A 9,472-nucleotide genomic window follows, 5' to 3' on the forward strand; every position below is an offset into this window, starting at 1 on the left:
GCAAAAAAGAATTTAGGGGCTGAAGTGGGACAGTCTGGCATGCATAAGATCTTCCCCCAGTTTTCCAGTCCATGTACCTTTATCAGAGGCAACATTTCATCAAGGTCAGTGCCTATCTTCAGAAACAAAATACACTAACAAGGGCAGAGTGAAAACCATGAACACCAGAGTCTATTATTTAAATCACAGGTGTCAAACAGGCGGCCCACGGGCCAAATCAGGCCCGCTAAGGGATTGAATCCAGCCCGCGAGACAACACTCAGAGAAGCGCAAGAGAAAAACAGACTGCAGGGTGAAATATGTCAACTTGATGTTGCCAAAGCCAGGAGCCTCTCACAAAGACACTGTACTTGTATTTCTCTCTCTCTCTCTCTCTCTCTCTCTCTCTCTCTCTCTCTCTCTCTCTCTCTCTCTCTCTCTCTCTCTCTCTCTCTCTCTCTCTCTCTTTCTTTTCCACCTTTTTCTACCACTCTGTCTCTGTCTTTAAATCTCTGTGTCTCTCTTTTTCTCTTCCTTTGTTGCTCTTTGTCTCTTACTCTCTCTGTGTCTTTTAACCTCTTTTGCTCTTTCTTCCTTTTTTCCTTTTCTCTCTTTTCTTTCTCTCTTTATACCCTTTGCTCTTTCTTTTCCCTTTTCTCTCCTTCTGTCTTTCAATTTCTCTTTGGATTTCTTTCTTCCTCTCCCTTTCTTTTCCCCCTCTCTCACGACTTTTTATCTTTTGTTTCTCACGCTCTCTCCCTCTCTCTCTTTCTCTTTCTTTGTCCCGCCCTCTCTCCCTTACCCTCCCTCTTTCTCTTATTTCTTTATCTCACTTTTTCTTTCTCTTTAATCTACTAGTCCGGCCCCCGACAGAATGTTTGTTCTATAGTGTGGCCCCCCAGTTAAAATGAAGTTGACACCCCTGATTAAATGATCATAGGAAAATATATTCCCATATTTTTTAGGTGTTAGTGTGGTAGAGAGTTTAGCATTACAAAAAAAGACATTATTAAAAGAGTGAGTAGCTTTTGCCCACTGGAGCCGAAACCTCCCACAAGCCCTCAACCAACCCGTTCTGCAGCAGTTATGATGCACTGCTCTTTAAAAAAAATTGCCTTGCATGGCTGACGCTGCTATTGGTGTGTGAGTGTGTGTGAATGGGTAAGTGTGAAGCACATTGTAAAGCGCTTTGGGAAGTCTTCAGCGCTATAAAAATGCAGACCATTTCACTCTTATTATAACTTGGACCCGTCTGTAAACACTAAGTTGTAAATAGTTTTTCCCTTTATCCTGACAGTCTTTTCTCTTTTGAGCCTTTATTACATGTTTACCCTGGAGTGCCATGTCTAATCTTGTTGCAACGTTGATATCAATGACAAAAAAGAAAATTGGATTCAATTTCCAGACTCAACTGTTTGTACAGCGCAGGACGGGATCAATACAGTATGTGAAAATCAATGGCTCAAAACACAAGAAATTGTCACTGTGCCAGCTGCGGCTCGTTGACAGATTGGCTTCCCTTCTGTTTAAGCTCAGTGCTCTCACTCACCCTTTGTCAGTCTGTCAACGAACCTCTGCCCCTCAAGACGTAGGTTTTGACGCTGTCCGGTTCCCTGCCTGTGTTTCCTGTCTCCTAATGTTCCCGTCTATTTTGTTCTGTTTAATATTGATCTCCAGTTTTGTTCCCATCTAGTTTGTCCTGTTTAATTTCAATATCCAGTTTTCCATCAATCAGTCAATATCCATCAATCCTGTCTTTCCCGTCCTCTCCGGTATTGTTCCATCTGTCCGATATCTGCTCGAGCAATTGGTATCGATCTCGTTGGCCTCTGGCTTCCTGTCATTCCAAGCCAGACTGCCGCCTTACGTATTCCGAATCACTGTTTGGGTAAATGTGCATGACTGCCCCATTTCCCGTAAAATAAAAGCTTGTGTGAGAAACGTCACGCATTTGGGTTCTCCTCCTGTTCCGGTTCATGACAGAAATGAAATTCCCCTGCAAGCATGTTATCGTGCACATAATGTGAGCTTGCATGGTTTAGTACAATGCCAAGCACTCTGCAATCGACACTGTCGATACCAAATGTGCACTTAAGTGCATACCGACAACCTCGGAGTATTTGTGGCAAAGTTTTCTAAATGGATCAGATAAAGCATAATAAAACATTCATGACAGTCTGCAGTCCACGCCTCTTCTTTCTTAATGTTTAAATCATGTCTAAGAGTTCTCTTCTCTTCTCTTACGGCTAAACATTAGGACTTTTTTTAAGCTGGAACAAAATACAAGATGCATTGAAGCACCAAAAAAATTGCATCAAGATCAAAACAACAACTGGTATTAGTAACACAAGGTATTAGTATATGTGACACAAATAGCCAGATTGCAGCTCACCTAAAAAAAACAAGGCCACATCAATGCTTTGGAAGGTCTCATAACAATTGGATTGTAGTGGCATGTCAGAAAAAAAACAACTTAATACCCTGTGCCACACTCTGCTCCCCTTTTTGCAAGGATCTTTCTCCTCTCACTCCGAAAAAAACAAACACTTCCGACATAATCAGCTTAGGCGATAAGACTGCTTGGCTTTACCGCAGATGTCCAATGGGCAAACACTTCATTTGGTACGCCTGCGCCTTCTGAACAACATCATAAAGCGTAAAGGGGTCTTAAAGTCAAATAGACAAAGGGCCAAATTTTAAAAATTGCTGCAAGCTGAGGGCAGGACTGATCAAATATTGAACTTTTTTAAATTGATGCATTTAGTACACCTAATTAATAAGATTACAGTTTATTTATTTTTTAGTTTGGTTTGGTTGTCCCTTAAGCACTAGAGTTGTAGGGGCACAATTTCCTGTTGTGGGTCTGTCATGATGACTGATTAATATCACCTGTGCCTGCTCGTTTGGCGCCAGCCGCTGTGGGCTACCTGATTGGTTCCCCGTACTTGTTTATGCTCAGTCCTTTCACTCGCTTGTTGTCAGTCCGTCAGCGAACCTCTGTTTCTACAAGGCAAGCACTTTGAATCCCGTCGGTCCCGCTTTTTGCACACGTTTCTTCAACCCGTCCGTTCCTGATTTCCCTGTTTGTCTCCGGCTACGACCTGTTTTTTGACCCGGACCACGTTTGCTCTCCCGTCCTGGCTTACGACCCGTTTTTGATCCCGACCACGATTTTGCTCTCCTGTCCCGGCTATCGACCTGTTTTTCCATCCTCGACACCACCATCTCCCGCTCCGGAAGATCCACTTCCGCATTTGGAACAAGATCCGATTCTGTGAGCGCCTTGCTTCCCGTGTCCAGCGACCACCGGATCGCGGACGCCGCCCTTCTTCTTTCTCTCAATAAACTTGTGGTTAACGTTACGCATCTGGGTCCTGATTCCGTTCTGGTCGTGACAGAGTCTTGGGCCATTACAGCCTAGTGGCGCTCATCCCTCTCAAGGCATTCAAATAAAAGCTAAAAAAATAGGAGAGCAGTCATCAATGAAATTCGATTTTGCAGGGAGAACAGGAGAGGACTGTACAAAAACCCTCATGATGCAAAAATCCGAATCTGTTCTAAATATCCTCCTCGGAGCACCTTTTTTTTATTAAATTCCGTAACTTACAAAAAACAGATCAAAAAATCAAAGATTTTAAATGGAGTTATTTTTTTCTACCATAAAGTGTCCGCTACGAAAGACGTATAACGATAATGGAAAGAAAAACAGCTCTTGTAGTTCGTCTTGAGCTTGCGTAAGTGAACCTAAACATGTGTTTGGCAAACCCCTGTGGAATTGCAAGACCCTGATGTGGAGCTTGCTTAACAAGAGTGCAAGTGAAATACACACAACACACAGCTGGCCAGTCATGAGACACGCACCCCGCTGCGTGGGAACAAGCCCTTTTTGACTCGAGTCAAAAACAATACACAACCACTTGGGTGCTATTTATGTGCCACCTGTGTGCCCCTGATCTCCTACACACAGCATGAGATCCAAGGATGCCAACAATGATATTAAATGAGTTGTGTATAAATCTCCTTTAACCTCCCACTGGGTGACGAGTAGTGTGAGCAAAGAGATTAAAGCGGGAGTAAAGGCACTGAAAGGCACTGAAAGGCTAGCGTCTTTGTGCATCCACACTCTCAAGAATGTAGTGAGCAGAGCCTATGTGAAATATCTCAGCCAATCAAATTACAGGAGATGTTTCCTTTTTAAGCGCTTTAACGATAAACTTTATGCGTTAAACTACTATACTGTATATTTAACTTTAACGCAATTGCAATTCTGGAAACATAGCAGCCAACCGGAAAAATATACAGAGAGAATTCAATATATCTCAGAAGATGATTGGTTGCTCCCTGCCCAGTCTGGGAAACATTGCCGGCTTGCGTTACTGCCTTCTACATTACAAGGAACTCTTCTCACCCCAGCCACCACCTTGTTGACCTGTTGCCCTCTGGCAGGTCCTACAAGTGTCTTAAAACAAGGAAATTTTTGCCTATGTATTCTGACATCCTTCTATCTTATCTTTCTCTTTAAAGTCAGACATCTTATCCCTGGAGTGCTATGTCTATCTCATTGTAAACAATGTGATTACCATTGGGAATCACCTGTGCCCGCTCCTTTGGCGCCAACTGCCTTGGACTCTGATTGTCTCCCTGTCCCTATTCAAACCCACTTCTATGTGTCGCCTTTTGTCAGGCCGTCTGCAAACCTCAGTTCACACTAGGCAAGCCTTTCTCGACCCTGACTCCCACCTGTTTTTGCTCCCGTCTTTCCCCCGGCTCCGACCCGTTTTTGATCCTGACCACGTCTACTCTCCCGTCCCGGCTTTCGACCTTTTTTGTCCCGACCACGTCTACTCTCCTTTTCTGGCTTACGACTCGCTTACGACCCCGAGCACGTTTTTGCTCTCCTGTCCCGGCTACTGACCTGTTTTTCCGTTCCTGACACCGCCATCGCTCGCCACGGAAGATCCACTTCTGCATTCAGAGTGACCTGCTGCCCGCGTACAGCAATCACCGGATCGTGGGCGTAACCCTTTCTCTTTCTTCCAATAAAACTTGTGAGAAACGCAACGCAAGTGGGTCCTGTCTCCGTTCTGGTCCTGACAGTTTTAGTACAGGGATATTATTGACAATAAAGACTATTCTTTTCTTTTAAAATTATTTTGGAGGAGACGACGAGGAGACAAAGTAGGATGCCTTAACAACATAACCATGCCACTCTCAAGCAAAGAATATGGCTGGACGCGTGGTGTGTTCAAAGACCAGACATGCTGTCAGAACTTCAACATCAACATAAATAAACAAAGACCAAGCTCTGGCAGCTGAACCTTTTTTTTAGGTATGGTCTAAAATTTAGACTCTAAATGCTTGACATCTTATTACTTCATGAAAATTTAGTTTTTCATGTTAGTTTCACTCGACAAACATTAATTGTATCACTATACTGCAAGCGTAGCTGAGAGGGGGAAAAACTCTCAGTAAAAGGTCTGCACAGTTTTCACAAGGATGTGCTGAAATCAGTAGTGAAGGGTGACGAGAGCAAAACACCACAGTGACTGTGCTTCTAGTGAGGAAATAGCTTTTTCAAATGGCCAAAATCTGTAGACAGTTCATTCAACAGGATATGTCTCCTTTAATACAGGCTGACATAATAACTTTAATAATTTATTTTTTCAAAACAGAAGTTTAAATTACAGATAATAACTTGTCAAGTCAAATCATGTTTATTTGTATAGCCCTTAATCACTATGAGTGTCAAAGAGCTGCACAGACCACCGACTATTGCAAACCACAGACTATTATGACACCATCTCCTGATGTAAAACCTACATGAGGGCAAGGAAAAACTCAAAAACCTGAGGATGGGTCAATTCATATTTATTTGTGACGGCCTTAATCAGAAGGAGTCTCAACGGGCTGCACAGACCACCGACTATTGCAACCTACGGAATATTATGACACCAACCCCTGATCTAAAACTTACACGAGGGCAAGGAAAAACTCAAAAACCTCAGCATGAGGAAAATGAAGAAACCTTGGAAAGGGACCGCACATGTGGTAATCCCCCTTCCAGGATGACCAGGCTGCAATGGATGTTGCATTAACAAAAATTAAAATTAAAATTAAAATTAAAATTAAAATTAAAATTAAAATTAAAATTAAAATTAAAATTAAAATTAAAATTAAAATTAAAATTAAAATTAAAATTAAAAGAAATAGATAACTAAAAATAAAAATAAAAATAGAAATTTAAAAAATGATGAAAGTATAATATAAAATAATAAATCAAAAGTCAAAAGGACGACCAGGTTGCAATGGATGTAGCATTAACAAACAATTCACAGACATTGTCAACATAAACTATACTGTTATAGAATATAAGTGTGGTTTAAGCCTAGATTTAAACAGTTCCACTGAGGTTGCAGATCGAATTTCAGAGGGCAGAGCATTCCACAGCACCAGGTCCCGAATGGAGAACGCTCTTGAACTTGCAGATCTCATCTTGGCTCTTGGGATCACTAGTAGACCAGCATTTTCAGAGCGAAGGCTACGGACAGGAACATGGGTTGAAATTAAACCTGTAATATATGAGGGGGGCAAGTCCAGGCATGCTTTTGTATAATAACAACATAATCTTAAAATCACATCTTAACCTGACAGGGAGCTAAAATCGTACAGCTGCTGTGCCACAACTTTTTCAAGTACTTTAGAAAGAAACGGTAGATTTGACACAGGTCTGTAAATACACAAAAGAGAAAGGTCACGTAATGCGCGTGATTCTACAGGGCCCACACAAAGATCCCTCCATGCTTTCTCATTCATACGCGCTCTACTTATCCCTTCATTCTTCAAATATTTCTTTTTCCCTGCACAGAAATAATGTCACTTGGTCTCATGGACCGTTGCTTTCTTTTTCTTTCCGCCTTTGTTCCCTCGTAACTGGATTTCCACGAGGGATTTTTCAGTTCTTTCAAGAAGAACCACCATTCCATTTAAGATAGACTCGTACGAATAATGGAAGGAGCGTTAGGGAGTAATTAAAGTTCACAAAGAAGATTAAATTGCAGTAGAAAACAGAATACACAGAAAACAACACGTTGAGTCATAAAAACATAATGAATATGATAGAGTCAATCGGTTACTAAAGTTAAAATAAAATAAAATAAAGTAGCAACACATTTAAGGTGGTATATCTGTTCCTTTCGTTTATGTAGAAATAGGGTAATCAACTTGGAAAAACAGAGGAAAATGCTCTTTTTTTCCTCTCCACACACCCTGGTGTCATACTGATCATCAAAAGTGTCTATTTTCTATCTCTGCCTTCAATGCCATCCATTTTGAGAAAGCTAAGCCGAGTCTATTTTTTCTACGTGGGGTGCATGATTTAGCCCAATGCAATTAGATGTAGCCCGTAAGCCCTGTCAGCAGCTCAATAAAAGACCAACTCAATCGGCGGATTTTTAAAGCTTCTCTCTCCATTCACGTCTTCTCTTCTGCTCACCCAGTTCCCTTTTTGCATTTTTGCTGAAATTATGATAATAATGAACTGCATAGCATGACAAAACACACACTCTCACACACACACACACACACACACACACACACACACACACACACAAAGGCAACATTAATCGTTTTGTAAAAGAGTTTGTGCAGAACGGCAGACTAATTTCCATGACAATGGACCCCAAAATTTTGGGAAAACATTGTGAAAAAAAAACACTTAAATTCACAGCAACCACTGTGGAGCAAAGTGATGGAGCTGAGGTGTTTGGATGAGTAAGTAAGTGGGTTGACTAAAGAATACCTGTTTTTAAGAGTTGCTGTTGTTGTTATTGTTGTTGATAACCACTAGGGTCGTAGGGCCACCGTTTCCTGTAGTGTGTCTTGGGCAAGTACAGCCTGGTGGTGCCAAGAGTACTGTTGCTTTTTAATAAGATTCAAGTAACAGTGTAATATTTTATGTGGTCAGATGTCCATAGCGAACGACAGGCTGTGAAATCCAAATTGAAGCAGGTACCACATATGAATGACTGGAGGCTAGGTTAAAAAAAAACTGACATTTTCAATGTTAGTTTCTATTCTGATCAGCCTAATCTTCCTAAAACAGAAGCTATGCCTCCCACAAATCTCAAAAGAAGGCAGAGTAGATAATTCATTTGGCAGTAACGACTTTCACAGCTATGGCGAAGGCTATCTTTAATTCCTGCGTAACTCATTCAATGCCATTGACGGCTACAGACGTCTATCATGTATTTTACTGGGCTTCCTGTGAGTGAACTGAAATTCTCTTTCCACCGACTTTTCTGAGATGTTTTCTTTAACTTGCAAATCATTCAATGTTTTTAAGAACCAACTGGACCAACTTGGATGCTACATTTTCCCTTAAAAGACTAGTTTAAATTTAGTAAAGCCCCAATGTGTAACATTTGACCACTAGACGGCACTGTTTTGTCTGGTGTAAGCGAGGGTCAGTGCCTCAGTGCACAGCGTGGCGCCAGGATGCCGTACAAACATGACGGCGACCTAAGTGGGGATTCCAATGTGTATGAAAAATCATACATTTTTGCCTAGTATTCAAAATTTCAAATCAATTTTATTTGTATTTTTTGGATCATTAGAAGCGCTATATAAATGCAGACCATTTACCATTTACCATTTGATTTTTATACACTGTCCCTTGAAGTATGTGTTTACAATGCCCAATTGAGTTCAAAGAGCACTTATGCTTTATTTTACACTGCACTCATCTGCTTTCATCTTACTTTTAACAAAGCTGTTCAGGGCGGAACACATTAGGTAGGAGGAATGGGGGTTGGGGGAACGATGGAGACTGACATAAATGAAATGAAATGAAATGATCTGCATTTATATAGCGCTTTTCAAGTCAATGACTTCCCAAAGCGCTTTACAGTGTGCTTCACATTTCCCAATAGCGGCCGCGCAGCCATGTAAGGCGCTAACCTGCTTATTGGGGGTATTAGGGGTTCAGTGTCTTACCCAAGGACACTTCGACATGTAACACGGACGAGCCGGGATTCGAACTGGGATCCCTTGATCCCAAGACATAAGGCTCATCTCCGCAGGTTTTTTTTTCTTATTTAGTGTAGCATAAAAATGGTTAGAGTCACAAAAGACCAGCTTCCAACCCAAACTCGAAGAATGATGAAAAAAGAACAGTTTATTCAAGTGAATCTACTGTAAGAATGATACGCATTTAGAACACGCATAACAAACAAGCTGACTAAGGCTGCAATGATGACACAAGCCAGGAGATGCCGGCAGCGAGTAAAAAGGTTCTAAACTCTGCACAGCTCCTTTAAAGTCCCTTTTTGAGTTTATTTTTCATTCTGAAATCTTTCCCCTAAATTACGGTCATACCGAGGGCGACTTTTGCACTTGCAGCACGCGACAAAAAGCGGATTGTCCAAAAAACATAAATACAAACTTTCCCCTCCTGGGAAGCATTTAGATGCTACATTTTATTGTTGTGGCTTGTTTT

The sequence above is a fragment of the Urocampus carinirostris genome, chromosome 11 (genome assembly GCF_059441175.1).
Source record: "Urocampus carinirostris isolate Australia breed hairy pipefish chromosome 11, RoL_Ucar_1.0, whole genome shotgun sequence".
In the NCBI taxonomy this organism is placed as follows: Eukaryota; Metazoa; Chordata; class Actinopteri; order Syngnathiformes; family Syngnathidae; genus Urocampus; species Urocampus carinirostris.